This window comes from Pristiophorus japonicus, chromosome 4, assembly GCF_044704955.1.
Source record: "Pristiophorus japonicus isolate sPriJap1 chromosome 4, sPriJap1.hap1, whole genome shotgun sequence".
Lineage (NCBI taxonomy): Eukaryota > Metazoa > Chordata > Chondrichthyes > Pristiophoridae > Pristiophorus > Pristiophorus japonicus.
This window is the reverse complement of record NC_091980.1, coordinates 230,815,939-230,834,295: the sequence shown is the minus strand read 5'-3', so window position 1 is coordinate 230,834,295 and position 18,357 is coordinate 230,815,939.

The window sequence follows — 18,357 nt, the reverse complement described above, 5'->3', positions numbered from 1 at the left end:
GGCAACATCCTCGTAAATCTCCTCTGTACTTTCTCTAGTGCAATCACATCTTTCCTGTAATGTGGTGACCAGAACTTTACGTAGTACTCTAGATGTGGCCTAACTAGTGTTTTAGACTGTTCATGCATAACCTCCCTGCTCTTATATTCTATGCCTCAGCCAATAAAGATAAGTATCCTGAATGCCTTTTTAAACACCTTATCTACCTGTCCTGCTACCTTCAGGGATCTGTGGACATGCACTTGAAGGTCTATCTGTTCCTCAACACTTCTCAGTGTCCTACCATTTATTGTGTATTCCCTTGCCTTGTATTTCCTCAGGTACTGTCCCCCTCCTTTTCAAATCTACCATCATCCCCCCTTCCTCAAAAAAACATCTTTGATCCCTTTACCCTTGCAAACCAGGTAAAATAATGAGACTAAAGGCGGACAAGTCCCCTGGACCTGATGGCTTACATCCGGGTCTTAAGAGAAGTGGCTGCAGAGATAATGGATGCGTTGGTTGTAATCTACCAAAATTCCCTGGATTCTGGGGTGGTCCCAGCAGATTGCAAAGCCGCAAATGTAATGCCCCTATTTAACAAAGGAGGCAGACAAAAAGCAGGAAACTATAGACCAGTTAGCCTAACATCTGTCGTTGGGAAATGCTGGAGTCCATTATTAAGGAAGCAGTAGCGGGACATTTGAAAAAGCATGATTCAATCAAGCAGAGTCAGCATGGTTTTATGAAAGGGAAATCATGTTGACAAATTTGCTGGAGTTCTTTGAGGATGTAACAAGCAGGGTGGATAAGGGGGAACCAGTGGGTGTGGTGTATTTGGATTTCCAGAAGGCATTCGATAAGAGGTTACTGCACAAGATAAAAACTCACGGGGTTGGGGGTAATATGTTAGCATGGATAGAGGATTGATTAACTAACAGAAAACAGAAAGTCACGAAAATGGGTCATTTTTCGGTTGGCAAACAGTGACGAGTGGGGTACTGCAGGGATTGGTGCTGGGTCCTCAACTATTTACAATCTATATTAATGACCTGGATGAAGGGACCGTTTATAATGTAGACAATTTTGCTGATGATACAAAGATGGGTGGGAAAGCAAATTGTGAGGAGGACACAAAAAAATCTGCAAAGGATATAGACAGGCTAAGTGAGTGGGCAAAATTTTGGCAAATGGAGTATAATGTGGGAAAATGTGAGGTTATTCACTTTGGCAGAAATAATAGGAAAGCAAATTATAATTTAAATGGAGAAAAATTGCAAAGTGCTGCAGTACAGAGAGACCTGGGGGTCCTTGTGCATGAAACACAAAAAGTTAGTATGCAGGTAATCAGGAAGGCAAATGGATTGTAAGGGGAATAGAGTATAAAAACAGAGAAGTCCTGCTACAACTGTACAGGGTATTGGTGAGGCCACATCTGGAGTACTGCGTACAGTTTTGGTCTCCGTATTTAAGGAAGGATCATCATCATCATCATAGGCAGTCCCTCGAAATTGAGGAAGACTTGCTTCCACTCCAAAAGTGAGTTCTCAGGTGACTGAACAGTCCAATACAGGAATTACAGTCTCTGTTGCAGGTGGGACAGACAGTCATTGGAGGAAAGGGTGGGTGAGGAGTCTGGTTTGCTGCACGCTCCTTCCGCTGCCAGCGCTTGCTTTCCGCATGCACTCGGTGATGGGATGCATTGGAGGCTGTTCAGAGAAGGTTCACTAGGTTGATTCCAGAGATGAGGGGTTTGACTTATGAGGATAGGTTGAGTAGGTCAGGCCTATACTCATTGGAGTTCAGAAGAATGAGAGGGATCTTATTGTAACATAAGATAATGAGGGGGCTCGATAAAGTGGATGCGGAGAGGATATTTCCACTCATAGGGGAAACTAAAACTAGGGGGCATAGTCTTAGAATAAACTGAGATGAGGAGAAATTTATTCTCTCAGAGGGTTGTAAATCTATGGAATTCTCTGCCCCAGAGAGCTTGGTCATTGAATATATTTAAGGTGGAGATAGACAGATTTTTGAGCGATGGGGAGCGGGCAGGGAAGTGGAGTTGAGTCTATGATTAGATCAGCCATGATCTTATTGAATGGCGGAGCGGGCTCGAGGGGCCAAATGGCCTACTCCTGCTCCTATTTCTTATGTTTTTATTTTCTTAAACTACCACCCCATCTCCAATCTCCCTTTCCACTCCAAATTCCTTCAACATATTGCCACTTCCCAAATCAGTGCTCATCATTTCCCTTAACTCCATGTTTGAACCACTCCAATCAGGCTTCTGCCCCGCCAAAGCACTGAAACGGCCCTCATCTAAGTCACAAATGACATCCTCTGTGGCTGTGACCATGGCACACTATTCCTCTTCATGCTTCTTGACCTATCTGCAGCCTTTGACATAGTTGACCAACCGTCCTCCTCGAATGTCTCTTCTCCATTCTCCAGTTGAGTGGATTGTCCTTGCCTGGTTCCACTCTTACCTATTGAGTTGTAGGCAGAGAATCTTCTGCAATGGCTTCTCTTCCCACCCCTGCACTGTTACCTCTAGACTCCCTCACTGTACGCTGACAACACCTAGCTCTACCTCACCATCACTGCTATTGACACTTCCATTATCTTCTTCAGGGATTTATATAGGGTAAAGGAACTGTGAGTGGAATAGATTTTTAGGACATTTTATATATGTCTATATATATGTCATAGTTCATTATTAATTTCTAGGTGAAGCTAATCATCAACTATACATAGTGTGAATGTATATGCATTAGAAAGCACAAGGTTTGTAAACTTTGAGATGGTTACCTGCACTTACACAACAGCTTCAAGGAAATGTTTGAGCTGAAGTGTGATTAGAATAGATTTGTTATTGATTGGCATATCTAAAACATTTGCGGTCATTGAAATGATTACAACAAAATCAAAAATAGGTAGAGGAATATAGATAATGGAGTGGGTATGGCTGTTATGGAAGTGTTAGCAGGCACATCAATGTTTTATCATATTAAGATTAATTTTTAAAACACTTTACAGTATCTAATTCAAACTCTTAAAGTGAATCTTATTTTGTTGTAGATATGTTGTACCTGTATAAAATTCGGATTCAATATTTTTTTAAATCCCTTGTCCTTCAACATTATTTTTTTCATTTTACATTTGATAAGCTTTTGGTGAACGGTTTGACAATATGTTTTGTTTGGGCGGGATGGGAAAGGAGGTCAATATTGCTTTTGAATCAGTAGTCTTTTTAAACACATTAATTATGATGGCATGTGCATAGTTATTTGATTGGTATCAAACACTCTAAACATGCCGAGGTAATATATTAAAAAAAATTCATTCATGGGATGTGGGCGGCGCTGGCCAGCATTTATTGCCCATCCGTAATTGGCCTTGAGAACGTGATGGTATGCAACTGAATGGCTTGCTAGGCCATTTCAGAGGGCAGTTAAGCATCAACTACATTGCTGTGGGTCTGTCAGGTCGGTGATTGGAGCGTGGGCAGATACAGCAGGAGCGGCGAGGTCGGGGCGCAGGAGCGGCGAGGTCGGGGGGAAGGAGCAGCGAGAGATTGTAGAGGGACATGATCGGGGCCCAGGGGAGGCGTGAGTTTGGGGCCCCGGGCTGCATGGGCCAGCCCACACTGCGATACGTCCGTGCAGCAGAGCAGGTCCCAAGTCGTCTTGGGTAATCCTTGCCACTGGACCAAGACCTAGCTCTGTCAAGCCTGTGTGGTGGCTGGTGTGCAACAGCCACCCCACGTTAAAAGAATTCACACACAGGCATCTTCCACCCTTCAGGATGTAGTTCGGGTCCTTCATTGAAACACCTGTGAACTACTCCTTTTTTGACGTGAAAGCAAGTCATTCTTGTTTCGAAGGACTGCCTATGATGATGGGCCAGACTCGGTAAGGACAGCAAATTTCCTTCCCTAAAGGACATTAGTGAACCAGATGGGTTTTTACCACAATTCAGAAATTTAATGGTGATCATTACTGATACTAGCTTTTTATTCCAGATTTATTTAATTAACTGAATTTAAATTCCACTTGCTACCATGCTGGGATTTGAACTCACATCCCATAGATCATTAGTCCAGACCTCTGGAGTATTAGTCCAGTAACATAACCACTATGCTACCATACCTGATAAATTTCATCATATATAAAAATGTATTGTTGCAGTGCTCCTCATGTCTCGTGGTGTGGTATAAAGCCATACTGTTGAGAACATCCCAGATTTGTATGTGTGAGTTAGTTGTTCTCATTTGGGACACTTCCTTCGAAAGGTGCTGTATCTTGTTGGAATAGTGGCAGTCGTCCATTTCGTCCAAGTGGCCATTCTTCATGTGAACCTAAACAGTGAATGTTAGCAGGTTATTCAAAAATGGAGGATATCACAATCAAGTCCAATCCTGTCCTCACATGATATTCACACACATGCACCCTCCAAAACTGATAATCAGAAGTAGAAAACCTGGTTGATTCTTTACCTCCCTAGATGATGGGCACTGAGGCCAATTTTAATGCCTAAACCACTGCCCTCGCTGACCTCGCAGAGACCAAGAATTATTCCTGGAATCCTCTGGTTTGTTTGGCCCAATACTACGCTGGGCCATACTTTGGTATATGGATAATTTTAGAGCAAGAAAAACTTAACAAGAAATGTGTTTTGGGTGTGGTATCAAAATACAGACAGTTGACATGTTCTCCCTTTGTGTGAACAGTATTATAGTAGGAGTATCATCTATGGTCATTTTTTCCAAAGTTTTCTTATTGAGAGACAATTGTTATTTAGCGTCTAGTTACCGACTGCAAATCTAGGTTTTAAATTTTTTTTAACTTACCACAGACCTTCTTCAATTATATAATTGCTAGACTAAGCACAGAAGGCAGCCTTCATTATCTTTCACAATAATGGGGAAATGATAGATTGGAGTGAGCTGACTGATCTAAAAGCAGTTCAGCTGTTCTGAGTTTTAAGAGAATCTGTGAGTGCATCAGCAGAAGGCTGACCTGAAAGGTCAATGATGTGGTCAGCTTGTGGCCAGGTGGACAAACTTAATACCTGAACAACTGCTCTGGAGCTGCACTAAGCTGTTGCTTGTTCCCTAAAGGAAGATGATGTCAGGGGATTTGATTAGCAAAGACCTACAGTAAAAACATTGTGCAGATTACTATCAACATGCCTGTGGGACTGGGATTAAAGCTGATTGGTTTACAGGTACGGAGGTTGGTTCCTGTCAGATGGCTGTTAAATAATCACCGACTGTGAAGCTGTGTCTATATCTTGTAGGCCTCTGGCTTTTTCATCATCAGAAAATGTGTCTTCAGAACATTCTCTTGGCCATACCCCTATCTATCTGGCCATAAAGTTCAAGGAGGTATTTTAGTGGAATAGCTGGGTTGGAGTTCCTTGTCCTGTCCTGTTGACAAGCACAGTATTTGCCTTAATACATTTTTAATAGGAACATAAGAAATAGGAACAATAGGCCATACAACCCCTCGAGCCTGCTCCGCCATTCAATAAGATCATGGCTGATCTGATCATGGACTCAGCTCCACTTCACTGTCCGGTCCCCATAACCCGTTATCCCCTTATCGTTTAAGAAACTGCCTATTTCTGTCTTAAATTTATTCAATGTCCCAGCTTCCACAGCTCTCCGAGGCAGCGAATTCCACAAATTTACAACCCTCTGTGAGAAGAAATTTCTCCTCATCTCTGTTTTAAATGGACTGCCCCTTATTCTAAGATCATGCCCTCAAGTTCTAGTCTCCCCCATCAGTGGAAACATCCTCTCTGCATCCACCTTGTCAAGCTTCCTCATAATCTTATACGTTTCGATAAGATCACCTCTCATTCTTCTGAATTCCAATGAGTAGAGGCCCAACCTACTCAAACTTTCCTCATCAGTCAACCCCCTCATCCCTGGAATCAACCTAGTGAACCTTCTCTGAACTGCCTCCAAAGCAAGTATATCCTTTTGTAAATATGGAAACCAAAACTGCACGCAGTATTTCAGGTGTGGCCTCACCAATACCTTATATAGCTGTAGTAAGACTTCCCTGCTTTTATACTCCATCCCCTTTGCAAAAAAGGCCAAGATACCACTGGCCTTTCTGATCACTTGCTGTACCTGCATACTATCCTTTTGTGTTTCATGCATAAGTACCCCCAGGTCCCGCTGTACTGCGGCAGCTTGCAATCTTTCTCCATTTAAATAATAACTTGCTCTTTGATTTTTTTCAGCCAAAGTGCATGACCTCACACATTCTAACATGAACTCATTAAATTGACATCAAATGAAACAAAGTTTTAGGGCTTCCAGGCTTCTTCCACATGTGGCATAAAGACATTTTTTTGCTGTTCATAAGTTTCCCTGATAGCCTATTGAGTAAAGATACTGCATAAGACACTCACATGGGCTGCTCCTGGCATGCTCTTCAACACTCCTCACTGAACCAGGCTCATTGGTTGCCCGGCTTGATGGTCATGCTGGGATATACTGGGCCATGAGGCCCAGAGTGGGGTGGAATAGCATTCTGCTGCTGCTGCTGCTGATGGCTCACAGTGCCTCATAGATGCCCAGTTTTGAGCAGCTAGATCTGTTCTGAATCTATCGCATTTTGCACAGTGGTAGTGTGGCAACAAGCAGCCCTACTAAAATTGAAGTCAATGGGGATCGGGGGAAAACTCTCCACTGGCTGGAGTCATACCTAGCACAAAGGAAGATGGTTGAGGTTGTTGGAGGCCATCTCAGCCCCAGGACATCGCTGCACAAGCTCCTTAGGGCAGTGTCCCAGGCCCAACTATCTTCAGTTGCTTCATCGGTGACCTTCCTTCCATCATAAGGTCAGAAGTGGGGATGTTCGCTGGTGATTGCACAGAGTTCAGTTCAATTCGCTATTCCTCAGGTAATGAAGTGGTCCATACCTATATGCAGCAAGACCTGGATAACATCCAGGCTTGGGCCGATAAGTGGCAAGTAACATTCACGCCACACAAGTGCCAGTTACACAAGTGCTAGGCAATGACTATCTCCAACAAGAGCGAATCTAACCACCTACCCTTGACATTCAATGCCATTACCATCATTGAATCCCCCACAATCAACATCCTGGGATCAGCATTGACTAGGAACTTAATTGGACCAGCCACATAAATACTGTGGCTACAAGAGCAGGTCAGAGGCTTGCTATTCTCCCCAAAGCCTTTCCACCACCTACAAGGCACAAGTCAAGAGTGTGATGAAATAATGTCCACTTGCCTGGATGAGTGCAGCTCCAACAAAACTCAAGAAGCTCAATATCATCCACAGCAATGTAGCCATCTTGATTGGGACCCCACCCCCACCTTAAACATTCACTTCCTCTATCACCGGCGCACCATGGCTGCAGTGTGTACCATCTACAAGATGCACTGCTGCAACTCGCCACAGCTTCTTCGACAGCACCCTCCCCCCAACCGCGTGATCCCTGCCACCTAGAAGGACAAGGGCAGCAGGCGCATGGGAACACCATCACCTCCAAGTACTCCTCCAAGTTAGACACCATCCTGACTTGGAAATATATTACCGTATCTTCACTGGTGCTGGGTCAAAATCCTGGAACTCCCTCCCTAACAGCACTGTGGGAGTACCTTCACCACACGGACTGCAGCAGTTCAAGAAGGTAGCTCACCACATCCTTCTCCAGGGCAATTATGGATGGGCAATAAATGCTGGCCAAGCCCGTGACACCCACATCCTGTGAATAAATTAAAAAAAATAATAATGTAGTATAGGACCAGAAGGTCCCAGTTTGACCCACAGTCTATGCTAAGTCAGCTGACCTGAGATGGAGCAACATTTGCAAAAAAAATCAGCCAGGGTTGCTGTCCAGTGGTCTCTTTTGGAAAGTGTGAAATTGTGAATGTCAAGTGAGAGCATGATCAGACATGGCTATGATGTCCCTCTTAGTTAAATAGCTTGCTGACATTCAATATCAAGGCTCCACATAAAGAATACTCACTTGGACAGCTGATTCCTGTAGAATCCTACCCAGCAACAGTCAGTGCCTTTAGAAGTAGAAGGGAAAAAAAAATCTCTCTGCTCATTGTACCTCCGAAGCACCCATGAAGCTACATTATTTATAATCAGTCCAATAAAAGATGAGTATTATTACACAAATGTGTGCAAGATAATCAGTGCTATAGAAATTGTAACCTATCTTTAATGTACAGTAGTGAAGACACAATTTAACTCTTTCAGGCCTTAGCAACATTGTTGTGATCCAATGAACCAAGATTTAAATTTGTTTTATGGAAGAATACTGAATAGAAGACAGTGCTATGGTTCTGTACATGTCTTCTATTCTAAGATGAGCTGAAGGTCATTTTTATACATGTGGCATGATATTGAATAACAGACTTTTTGAAAGGTGTGTGGAAATTGAGTACTTAATGGATGGATTACAGCTTGTGTTTTAAAGCAACGACGTAGAATGCTGAATAGGTCTAAGCAATCCAATATGTTTGAGAAGATTTAAAATGCCAATACAGTCTCAGAAGACTTGAAAACAATGGATATTGTCTCTTTTGATTGTGTGGCTCCCTTGTTTCTTGCATTCATTCAGTTAGATGCTGTTGACTTTCAGGAAGATAATTCAGTTATTGAAAATGTTGAACAAAAATTAATAGAAGTCTCCAGTAGGTTGTTTTGTATGTAAACTGTAAATGGGTAGTGATTGGAGATGTACAAATTTGAGAATCCAAGATAAAATTTATGTATCAGTTAGTGAATATTTTAGTTGGGATTGCATGGCTAAAACATTTTTTATTCATTAATGTCTGGACATGGAAAAGGCGATAAGAAATAAGAGGAGACAATTTGCTGTGCACAATTTGAAGTGAAAGTGATAATGGCAAATCACAATGGGCTGGTTAGTCTCACAGTTATTTACATGAAAATTGGAAAGCAAACGGCGACGGCACATGCGCAGTTAAATGCGGAAATCAGGAGGTTGCTGTCCGAGATACCTTGCTCCTCCAAATGCTGCACGATAATAGTACCTGGCCATCTAACTCACCTTTCAAATACACTGAACGGAGTGAAGATCCTGTACGTACCTTATAGATACGAACTAAACTTGCCAGAAAAAGTTCGAGCTTGTCCATTCTGTGCCAGCTATGGCTCAATGGGTAGTACCCTCAACTCTGAGTAAGAACATTGTGGGTTCAAGATATGCTCTAGAGACTTCAGCACAAAAATCTAGGCTGACACTCCAGTGGAATGCTGCACTGTTGGAGGTGCCGTCTTTCTGATGAGATGTTAAACTGAGATGGATGTAAAAAATTCCATGGCACTATTTCGAAGAAGAGCAGGGGATTTATACCTGGTGTCCTGGCCAACATTTATCCCTCAATCAACACCTAAAAGCAAATTATCTGGTCATTATCACACTGTTGTTTGTGGGAGCTTGCTGTGTGCAAATTAGTTGCCGCGTTTCCTACATTACAACAGTGACTACACGTCAAAAAGTACTGCATTAGGCTGTAAAGCACTTTGGGACATCCGGGGCCGTGAAAGGCACTATATAAATACCAGTTTTCCTTCTTTCTTTAAATTAAAACATTTTTCTTTCTGTCTCATTTATCTTTCTCTTATTCCAATCTTTCTTTCCCTCTATTCATTTCATGTTCTCATACTCCCTCAGCAGAATATCTTTCTTTATCCTACCTATGTCATTGGTACCTACATGGACCACGACAACTGGATCTTTCCCCTCCCACTCCAAGTTCCTCTCCAGCCCAGAGGAGATGTCCTTAACCCTGGCATCGGACAGGCAACATGGCCTTCAGCTGCAGAGAACAGTACCTATCCCCCTAACTATATTGTTCCCTACCACTGCTACATTTCATTTTACTCCCCTAACTTGAATGGCCCCCTGTACCATGGTGCTGTGGTCAGTTTGCTCATCCTTCCTGCAGTCCCTGCTCTCGTCCATACAGGGAGCAACAACCTTGTACCTGTTGGACAAGTGCAAGGGATGAGGCTCCTCCAATGCTACCTTCTGGATCCCTGTACCTGCCTCACTTGTAGTCACACCCTCCTGCCCCTGACCACAGAACAAATGTGAATTATTTAACCTTAGGGGTGTGACTGCCTCCTGGAACACAGCGTCCAGGTAACTCTCCCCCTCCCTGATGTATCGCAGTATCTGAAGCTCGGAATTCAGCTCATCAGCTCTGAGCCGAAGTTCCTTGAGCCGCTAACACTTACTGCAGATGTGGTCACCGTGGATCATACCGGTATCCATCAGCTTCCACATGCTACAGCTGCAATGCATCAACCACCCTGCCATCTCTACTCTATTTTATTTAACTAATTAGGTTTTCAAGTTTTGAAATATCAAATTATCTATGTGTAGTTTTTAATCTGTACCATGGCTCTTAATTTAAACCAATGCCCAAGCTTAGAAAAAAAGAGAGAAATAGAGAAATACTCACCAATCAATCACTTACCTGCTTTCCTGTGACATCACACTTTGATTTTTTCTTTCTCCCCCTCACAGGTCCGTTCGCGCTGCTCTCGGGCGCTGCTTTTATCCCTCGCTGCTCTCAGGCGCTGCTTTTATCCCTCGCTGCTCTCAGGCTGGTCTCGGGCGCTGCTTTTATCCCCTGCTGCTTACTGTTGAGATGTTGCAGCCATTGAGTTAAAAGTTAATGTGCACCTATATGGTATTTTTGTGCTGAGGACTAATTGTAATGTAATATTAAATTGAGACTCTGGTATGCTCTGGGTCCAGTATTTGAACCTGTGTAGATGGATTGATTCGAGCTGCTGTGATATACTGCTGACTCTCAGCAGGACAGGTCCACAATCATAACATGTTTTTTTCTTCTTTGTGCCAGTATGTTGCACATGTCTACATCAGCAATCAGTTCATGAAGATTTTCTTTCTTGCGAGGGAAAATAATGGGAGATTAATATTAATGTGACACTTTACTTGATTGGAAAAATGCACTTGGCAAATCTTTATGACTGGGTAGGGCGGGGGGGGGGGGGGGGGAGCCACTTTTGTCACAATGGTGTTGAACACAAGTGAATCAATGATGCTTTTTGATGTGAGTTAAGTAATCACACTGTGTGTTTGTCAAATCTTTTGTCATTTGCCAGCAAACATTTGTATGGACATAATGCACCTTTAAGCAACAATTTCCATGGATACCAGCTGGCATTTTTATTTTTTTAGGGTGGGGGAGGGTGCGGGCTGAGGTGGATGGGGGAGAGAAGTGGAATGCATCTGAATTGGTAATAGCATGAAAATGTACTTTTTGAGAAACTACGGCTGGATGTGAGAAGGGGATCAGCGATCAGATGAGAAGCGTTTTCTTGTATCCTATCGCGGAGTGTGAGAGAGTTGCTGCAAGAGCCTCCCCAGACATGGGCCTCCTTTTAGGCTGGAACTGATTTCCCAGCATAATTTAGCCAAGATGAATTGCATTTTGAATGTCAGATTTTGGACAACCTCTAGTTCAATCTGACTGCTAAAATGTAGTATGATAATAGAATAAAGAAGGAGACAAAGAGGCTGGCGGATTTTTGTCTTCCTCCTCTTAGTTTTTTTTTCTCCCCTGACCCTTTCTCCGTGCTGAGCAGCAGCACTCTGGTACCTTGCACATGTCGTCATTCTTTACGTGTGAGCTTGGACAGTGATTGTTGGGAGCAAAATGACAGTGGAGCATATGGTGACCAGCCTGTGTTCACTTGTGCACTTCCAGCAGGATGTGGGGCTTTGCAGAATAGTGATCAAGAGCCCTAGCTTCTGATTGTCTTTTGCCACTCTCCCTAGCTGAGGCTGCCAATTGTAGTGCCCTATTACCAGCCTGCTTAAAATTAGTTTGTGGCAGAGAAAGATACTGAATCTGTTGTTCCTGACCCGGATGGCTTGATGTGAAATACTGCAGTGGGATTCAAGATTTTTAAAATAATTCCTGAGTATGATCCATATAGAAGGTTGTAAGTTTGCTAACATTCCTTCCTCAATAAGAATAATCAAAAATACAGATGAACTAGTCATTCATCTCATTTGCTATTTGTGGGACCTTGCTGTTTGCAAATTTGGCTAAGCTGTATGCTACACTAAAAAAGAAAGACTTGCATTTATATAGCTCCTTTTTCTACCTCAGGATGTCCCAAAACATTTTACAGCCATTGAATTACTTTTGGAGTGTAGTTGCTGTTGCAATGTGGGAACATGGCAGCCAATTTGCACACAAGCAAGTGGTAGTGAGGTAGAGTTTGGTGTCATCAGCATACATGTGGAAACTGACGCTGTTTTTTTGGATGATGTCGCCAAGGGGCAACATGTTGATGAGAAATAAGAGGGGAACAAGGATAGATCCTTGGGGGACGCCAGAGATACCGATGCGGGGGTGGAAATAGAAATCATTGCAGGTGATTCTCTGGCGATGATTAGATAGATAAGAATGGAACCAGGCGAGTGCAGTCCCACCCAGCTGGATGATGGTGGGGAGGCGTTGGAGAAAGATAGAGTGGTTAACCATGTCAAAGGCTGCAGACAATTCAAGAAGGATGAGGAGGGATGGCTTGCTTTTGTCACAGTCACAAAGGATGTAATTTGTGACTTTGATGAAAGCAGTTTCGGTACTGTGGCAGGGGTCATCCTGTTTCACTATGGAAGTGCTGAGCAGGGGCCAGGAACCATTTGCCTGATGGAGAGAGATATTGGAGGACCATGTGCACTTGTGATCATCGAGCTTACCCAGTTAGGTTAGTCAATTTCCAGTAACTGCACAAGTGTCCTTCTGTCCTGTCTTGACAACTGGACAATATCAGTGCAGCGGCCCCGACCTGCGAGGACCATCAGCGGCAGGTCGGGGCCTTCAAAGATGAGCAGCATGGAGCATACCACTCCAGGGAGCAACGTGTGCTGGTGCAGGAGAGTGACGGCTGTGAAGAGGGCGACTGGATTGGATGTCACCATAACCCAGGTTGGTGATTGGAGCGTGGGCAGGTACATCAGGAGCGGCGAAGTCGGGACGAAGGAGCAGCGAGAGATTGTGGAGCAACGTGATCGGGGCCCAGGAGAGGCGTGATGTCTGGGCGCAGAAGAGGTGAGGGTCCAGGGGCAGTGCGGGCCAGTTCACACTGCGATATGTGTGCGCACTTGGTCCATGCAGCAGAGCTGGTCTCTTGCCACTGGACCAAGACCTAGCTCTGTCAAGCCCATGTGCTGGCTGGTGTGCAACGGCCACCACACCTTAAAAAAATCCACGCATAGGCATCTTCCATCCTTCAACATGTAGTTCGGGACGTGGAATATTAGGTCCTTCATTGAAGCACTTGTGAACTCATACCTTTTTGGCGTGGAAGCAAGTCATCCTCGATACGTGGTATTGTGTTCCTAACACACATGAGGCTGGACACAGGGAGATTAAAGTAACAGTGACCTCAGTCGTTAATAAGACACTCCAGAGTGAGGAACAGGCCTTAGGGATGCTGGGATCCCTTGGGACATCAGGGGATGAGCTCCCTGGTAGCAGAACATGGGAGTGGATGCTTTACAGATACACAACATTACTCCCCCCCCCCCAAAGTCAAAGTGAAAACTATTTACAAGGTGAGGCGGTCGGGAGCCTTTCTTTCCCTGGTGGACCGCCCCAGTATAAATGTCTGTTCTGTTGTGTTGGCTGTGCCCTCGCTGAGCTGGCGTGTTGTTGGCCCTGCAGGGCTGCTGGGTGAGCCTGGCCTTGCTGGGCTGTTGGGAGTGATGGGTTCGATTTCCTGGTCCGGCGTGGTGTCGTTGATCCTTTGGGTGTGTGTTGTGGGCTCGAAAAAGGTGGTGTCTGCTGTGGGTTGTTCAGGGCAGTCTGTGAACCGCAGCCTCTTTTGGTCCAGGTGCTTTCTGCAAATTTGTCCATTGTCTAGTTTGACTACAAACACCCTATTCCCTTCTTTAGCTATCACCGTGCCCGCAATCTACTTGGGACCATGTCCATAGTTTAGCACATACACAGTGCCATTCAGATCAATTTCCTGTGACACAGTGGCGCGACCATCGTTTACATTTTATTTCTGCTGCCTGCTCTCTACCTGATCATGCAGGTTGGGGTGTCCTTTTCATGAGTAGCTCAGCCGGGGGCACCCCTTTGAGCGAGTGGGGTCTCGTGCGGTAGCTGAGCAGTACTCGGGACGGGCGGGTTTGGAGTGAGCCTTCTGTGACTTGTTTGAGGCTCTGTTTGATGGTTTGTACTGCCCGCTCTGCCTGCCCATTAGTGGCTGGTTTAAACAGGACCGAGGTGACATGTTTGATCCCATTGCAGGTCATGGATTCTTTAAATTCGGCACTGTTGAAACATGGCCCGTTGTCACTGACCAATATGTCAGGCAGGCTGTGGGTGGCAAACATGGCCCGCAGGCTTTCAATGGTGGCGGTGGCGGTGCTTCCCGACATTATTTCACATTCAATCCATTTTGAAAAAGCATCCACCACCACCAGGAAAATTTTACCGAGAAACGGGCCCGCATAGTCGACATGGATCCTCAACCATGGTCTGGAGGGCCAGGACCACAAACTTAGTGGTGCCTCCCTGGGCGCGTTGCTTAACTGAGCACATACGCTGCATTGCTGTACACAGGACTCTAAGTCAGAGTCGATACCGGGCCGCCACACGTGAGATCTGGCTATTGCTTTCATCATTACTATACCCGGGTGTGTGCTGTGGAGATCCGAGATGAACGTCTCCCTGCCCTTTTTTGGTAGCACTACGTGCAGTCTGCCTGAATGGACAGCATGTCCTTTCGCCGCTGGAACAGTTTGATTGGCTCTTGCATTTCAACGGGGCATGCTGGCCCAGCTCCCATGCAGTACACAGTTTTTTACTAGGGACAGCAGAGGATCTTGGCTGGTCCAAGTCCTAATCTGGTGGGCAGTGACAGGTGATTTATCATTTTCAAATGCTTCCATGACCATCAACAAGTCTGCGGGCTGCGACACCATCAACAAGTTTTCAGGCTGCGCCATTTCCACCCCTGTGGTGGGCAATAGTAGCCAACTGAGAGCATCCGCACAGTTCTTGGTGCCTGGCCTGTGGCGGATGGTATAGTTATATGATAGCGCGAGTGCCCACCATTGTATGCGGGCTGAGGCATGAGTATTTATCCCCTTGTTTTCAGCGAACAGGGATGTGAGGGGCTTGTGATCGGTTTCCAGCTCAAATTTGAGGCCAAACAGATACTGATGCATTTTCTTTACCCCGAACACACACGCTAATGCCTCTTGCTCAATCATGCTGTAGGCCCTTTCGGCCTTAGACAAACTCCTGGAAGCATAGGCGGCAGGTTGCAACTTCCCCGCAACGTTAGCTTGTTCTAATACATACCCGACTCCGTACGACGACGCATCACATGCTAGCACAAGTCTTTTACATGGGTTATACAATACAAGCAGCTTGTTGGAGCATAAAATGTTTCTGGCTTTCTAAAAAGCAATTACTTGTTTTTTTTCCCCATAACCAGTTCTCACCTTTGCGCAATAACACATGTAGGGGCTCTAAAAGGGTGCTTAACCCCAGTAGGAAGTTACCAAAATAGTTGAGGAGTCCCAGGAACGACCGCAGCTCCGTGACGTTCTGTGGCCTGGGCGCATTCCTGATAGCCTCTGTCTTGGCGTCTGTGGGCCGAATGCTGTCTGCCGCGATCTTTCTCCCGAAAAACTCCACTTCTGTTGCCATGAAGACGCATTTCGACCTCTTCAGCCGCAGCCCTACGCGATCCAGTCGCTGGAGGACCTCCTCCAGGTTTTGTAGGTGCTCGGCTATGTCCCGACCCGTGACCAATATGTCGTCCTAAAAACCACTTGCATGTACCGACTTGAGTAGGCTCTCCATGTTTCTCTGGACGATCGCTGCAGCCGACCAAATTCCAAACGGGCATCTGTTGTCGATGAACAGTCCCTTGTGCGTGTTGATGCAGGTGAGGCCCTTTGAAGACTGCTCCAGCTCCTGCGTCATGTAGGCCGAAGTCAGGTCGAGTTTGGTGAACGTCTTGCCTCCTGCCAGCGTCGCAAACAGGTCATCTGTCTTATGTAGCGGGTATTGGTCCTGTAGCGAGAAACAATTAATAGTTACTTTATAATCGCCGCAAATCCTGACCGTGCCATCACTTTTGAGTATTGGAACAATCGGGCTGGATAACTTGCTGAATTCCACTGGGGAGATGATACCCTTGCGTTGCAGCCTATCCAGCTCTATTTCCACTCTCTCCCTCATCATGTGAGGCGCCTTGTGGTGAATAGGTCGTGCCTCTGGGACCAAGTGGATCCGCACCTTCGCCCCGGAAAAGTTTCCAATGCCTGGCTCAAAAAGGGAAGGAAATTTGTTAAGAACCTGGGTACATGAGGCCTCATCGACATGTGATGGCGCTTGGATGTCATCCAAGTTCCAGCGGATTTTTCCCAGCCAGCTCTTCGCAAGCAGTGTGGGGCCATCGCCCGGGACAATCCAGAGTGGCAGTTCGTGCACCGTGCCCTCATAGGTGACCTTGACCTTGGCGCTGCCCAGGACAGTGATGAGCTCTTTGGTGTACGTTCTCAGTTTCGTGTGGATGGGGCTCAGGGCGGGTCTGAATGCCTTGTTGCACCACAGTCTCTCGAACATCTTTTTACTCATGGTGGATTGGCTAGCGCCAGTGTGCGGTTCCATAGCTTCGAGTAAGCCATTCAGTTTTACGTTTAGCATTATAGGTAGACATTTCGTCGAAAATGTGTGCACCCCGTGTAATTCAGCATCTGCCTCCTCTCTCTCTGAGGCTCGAAATTGTTTTGATCCATCGTGGACCAATCTTCCTCTGCCACTTGGTGGTTAGCAGGTTTTGCAGAGCTTGCAGCTCGTTTGCAAGCTCATTGGAGGTGTCCCATTGTTCCACAGCTCTTGCAAACACTTCCCTTTTGAAGCAGCATGAATAGGCTGAATGGAAGCCTCCACAATGCCAACAAGGTGTGAATTGCCTTGCATCCATCCTTTGTTGGGGACGCTGAGTCATCTGGGTCACCTGAGGCCTGCTGGCAGTTGCAGACTCGTGGTTTCTGCCCTGTACATTTCTGCTCGCAAACACAGTTCCAGTTAATTTATGAACATTGCTAGCACTTGTGTGCTGAGAGATTTGTTTGGTGTTATCACTGGTGGACATGAACACCTGTGCTATCGCAATAACCTTACCGAGGGTCGGTGTCTCTACAGTCAGAAGTTTTCGTAGGATGGTCTCGTGGCCAATGCCCAGTACAAAAAAGTCTCTGAGCATTTGCTCCAGATAGCCATCAAACTCACATTGTCCTGCAAGTTGCCTTAGCTCGGCGATGTAGCTCGCCACTTCCTGACCTTCAGATCGCTGGCACGTGTAGAACCGATACCTTGCCATCAGCATGCTCTCCATCGGGTTAAGATGCTCCCGAACCACTGTACACAGCTCTTCATATGACTTATCTGTGGGTTTCACCGGAGCCAGAATATTCTTCATGAGGCTGTAGGTCAGTGCCCCACAGACTGTGAGGAGGACCGCTCTCCTTTTTGCAGCGCTTCCTTCTCCGTTCAGCTCGTTGGTACAAAGTACTGGTCTAGCTGTTTGACAGGCTTCCCAGTCCTCACCCTCCGAGAACTTCTCCAGGATGCCCACAGTTTGCTGCATCTTTGCGTTGGATTCGTATTCTCGTCGTCAGTTATTGTGTTCCTAACACAGATGAGGCTGGACACAGGGAGGTGAAAATAACAGTGACCTCAGTCTTTAATAAGACACTCCAGAGTGAGGAACAGGCCTTAGGGGCTGGCTTATATACAGTGCTCCCAAGGGATGCTGGGATCCCTTGGGACTTCAGGGGATGAGCTCCCTGGTGGCGGAACATGGGAGTGTATGCTTTACAGATATGTGGGATCGCCTATGATGATGATGATGATCTTCCTATATTCTGTTGAGTCTGGAAATGGCCCTATCAGGGTGACAGAGTGTGGGGTGCAATGTTCCCTGTCATTTTTTTTTTAGTGCGCCGATCCTTTAATAGGCTACGTGGCCCATTCAAATTTTTGCACAGCTCAGCAAGAACATTGGCGTGAAGATGTACTGGAGCATTCATATGCTTGAGATTTCTCCCTCTCCTTAACCATGAGTTCCCATTTCCATCTGTTTCACTGAGGAAATGCTGAGCAGGAGCCAGGAACCTTTTGCCTGATGGAGAGAAATATTGGAGGACCATAGCCTCCCTGGCAGCGTTTGCACACCTCATGGCTGGTTTCAGAACATCATTGGAGGATTTATACTAACAGGTTACTTTCCTAATGGATAGATCAAGTTGAAAAAGAGGAAAGAAAATAATTTAG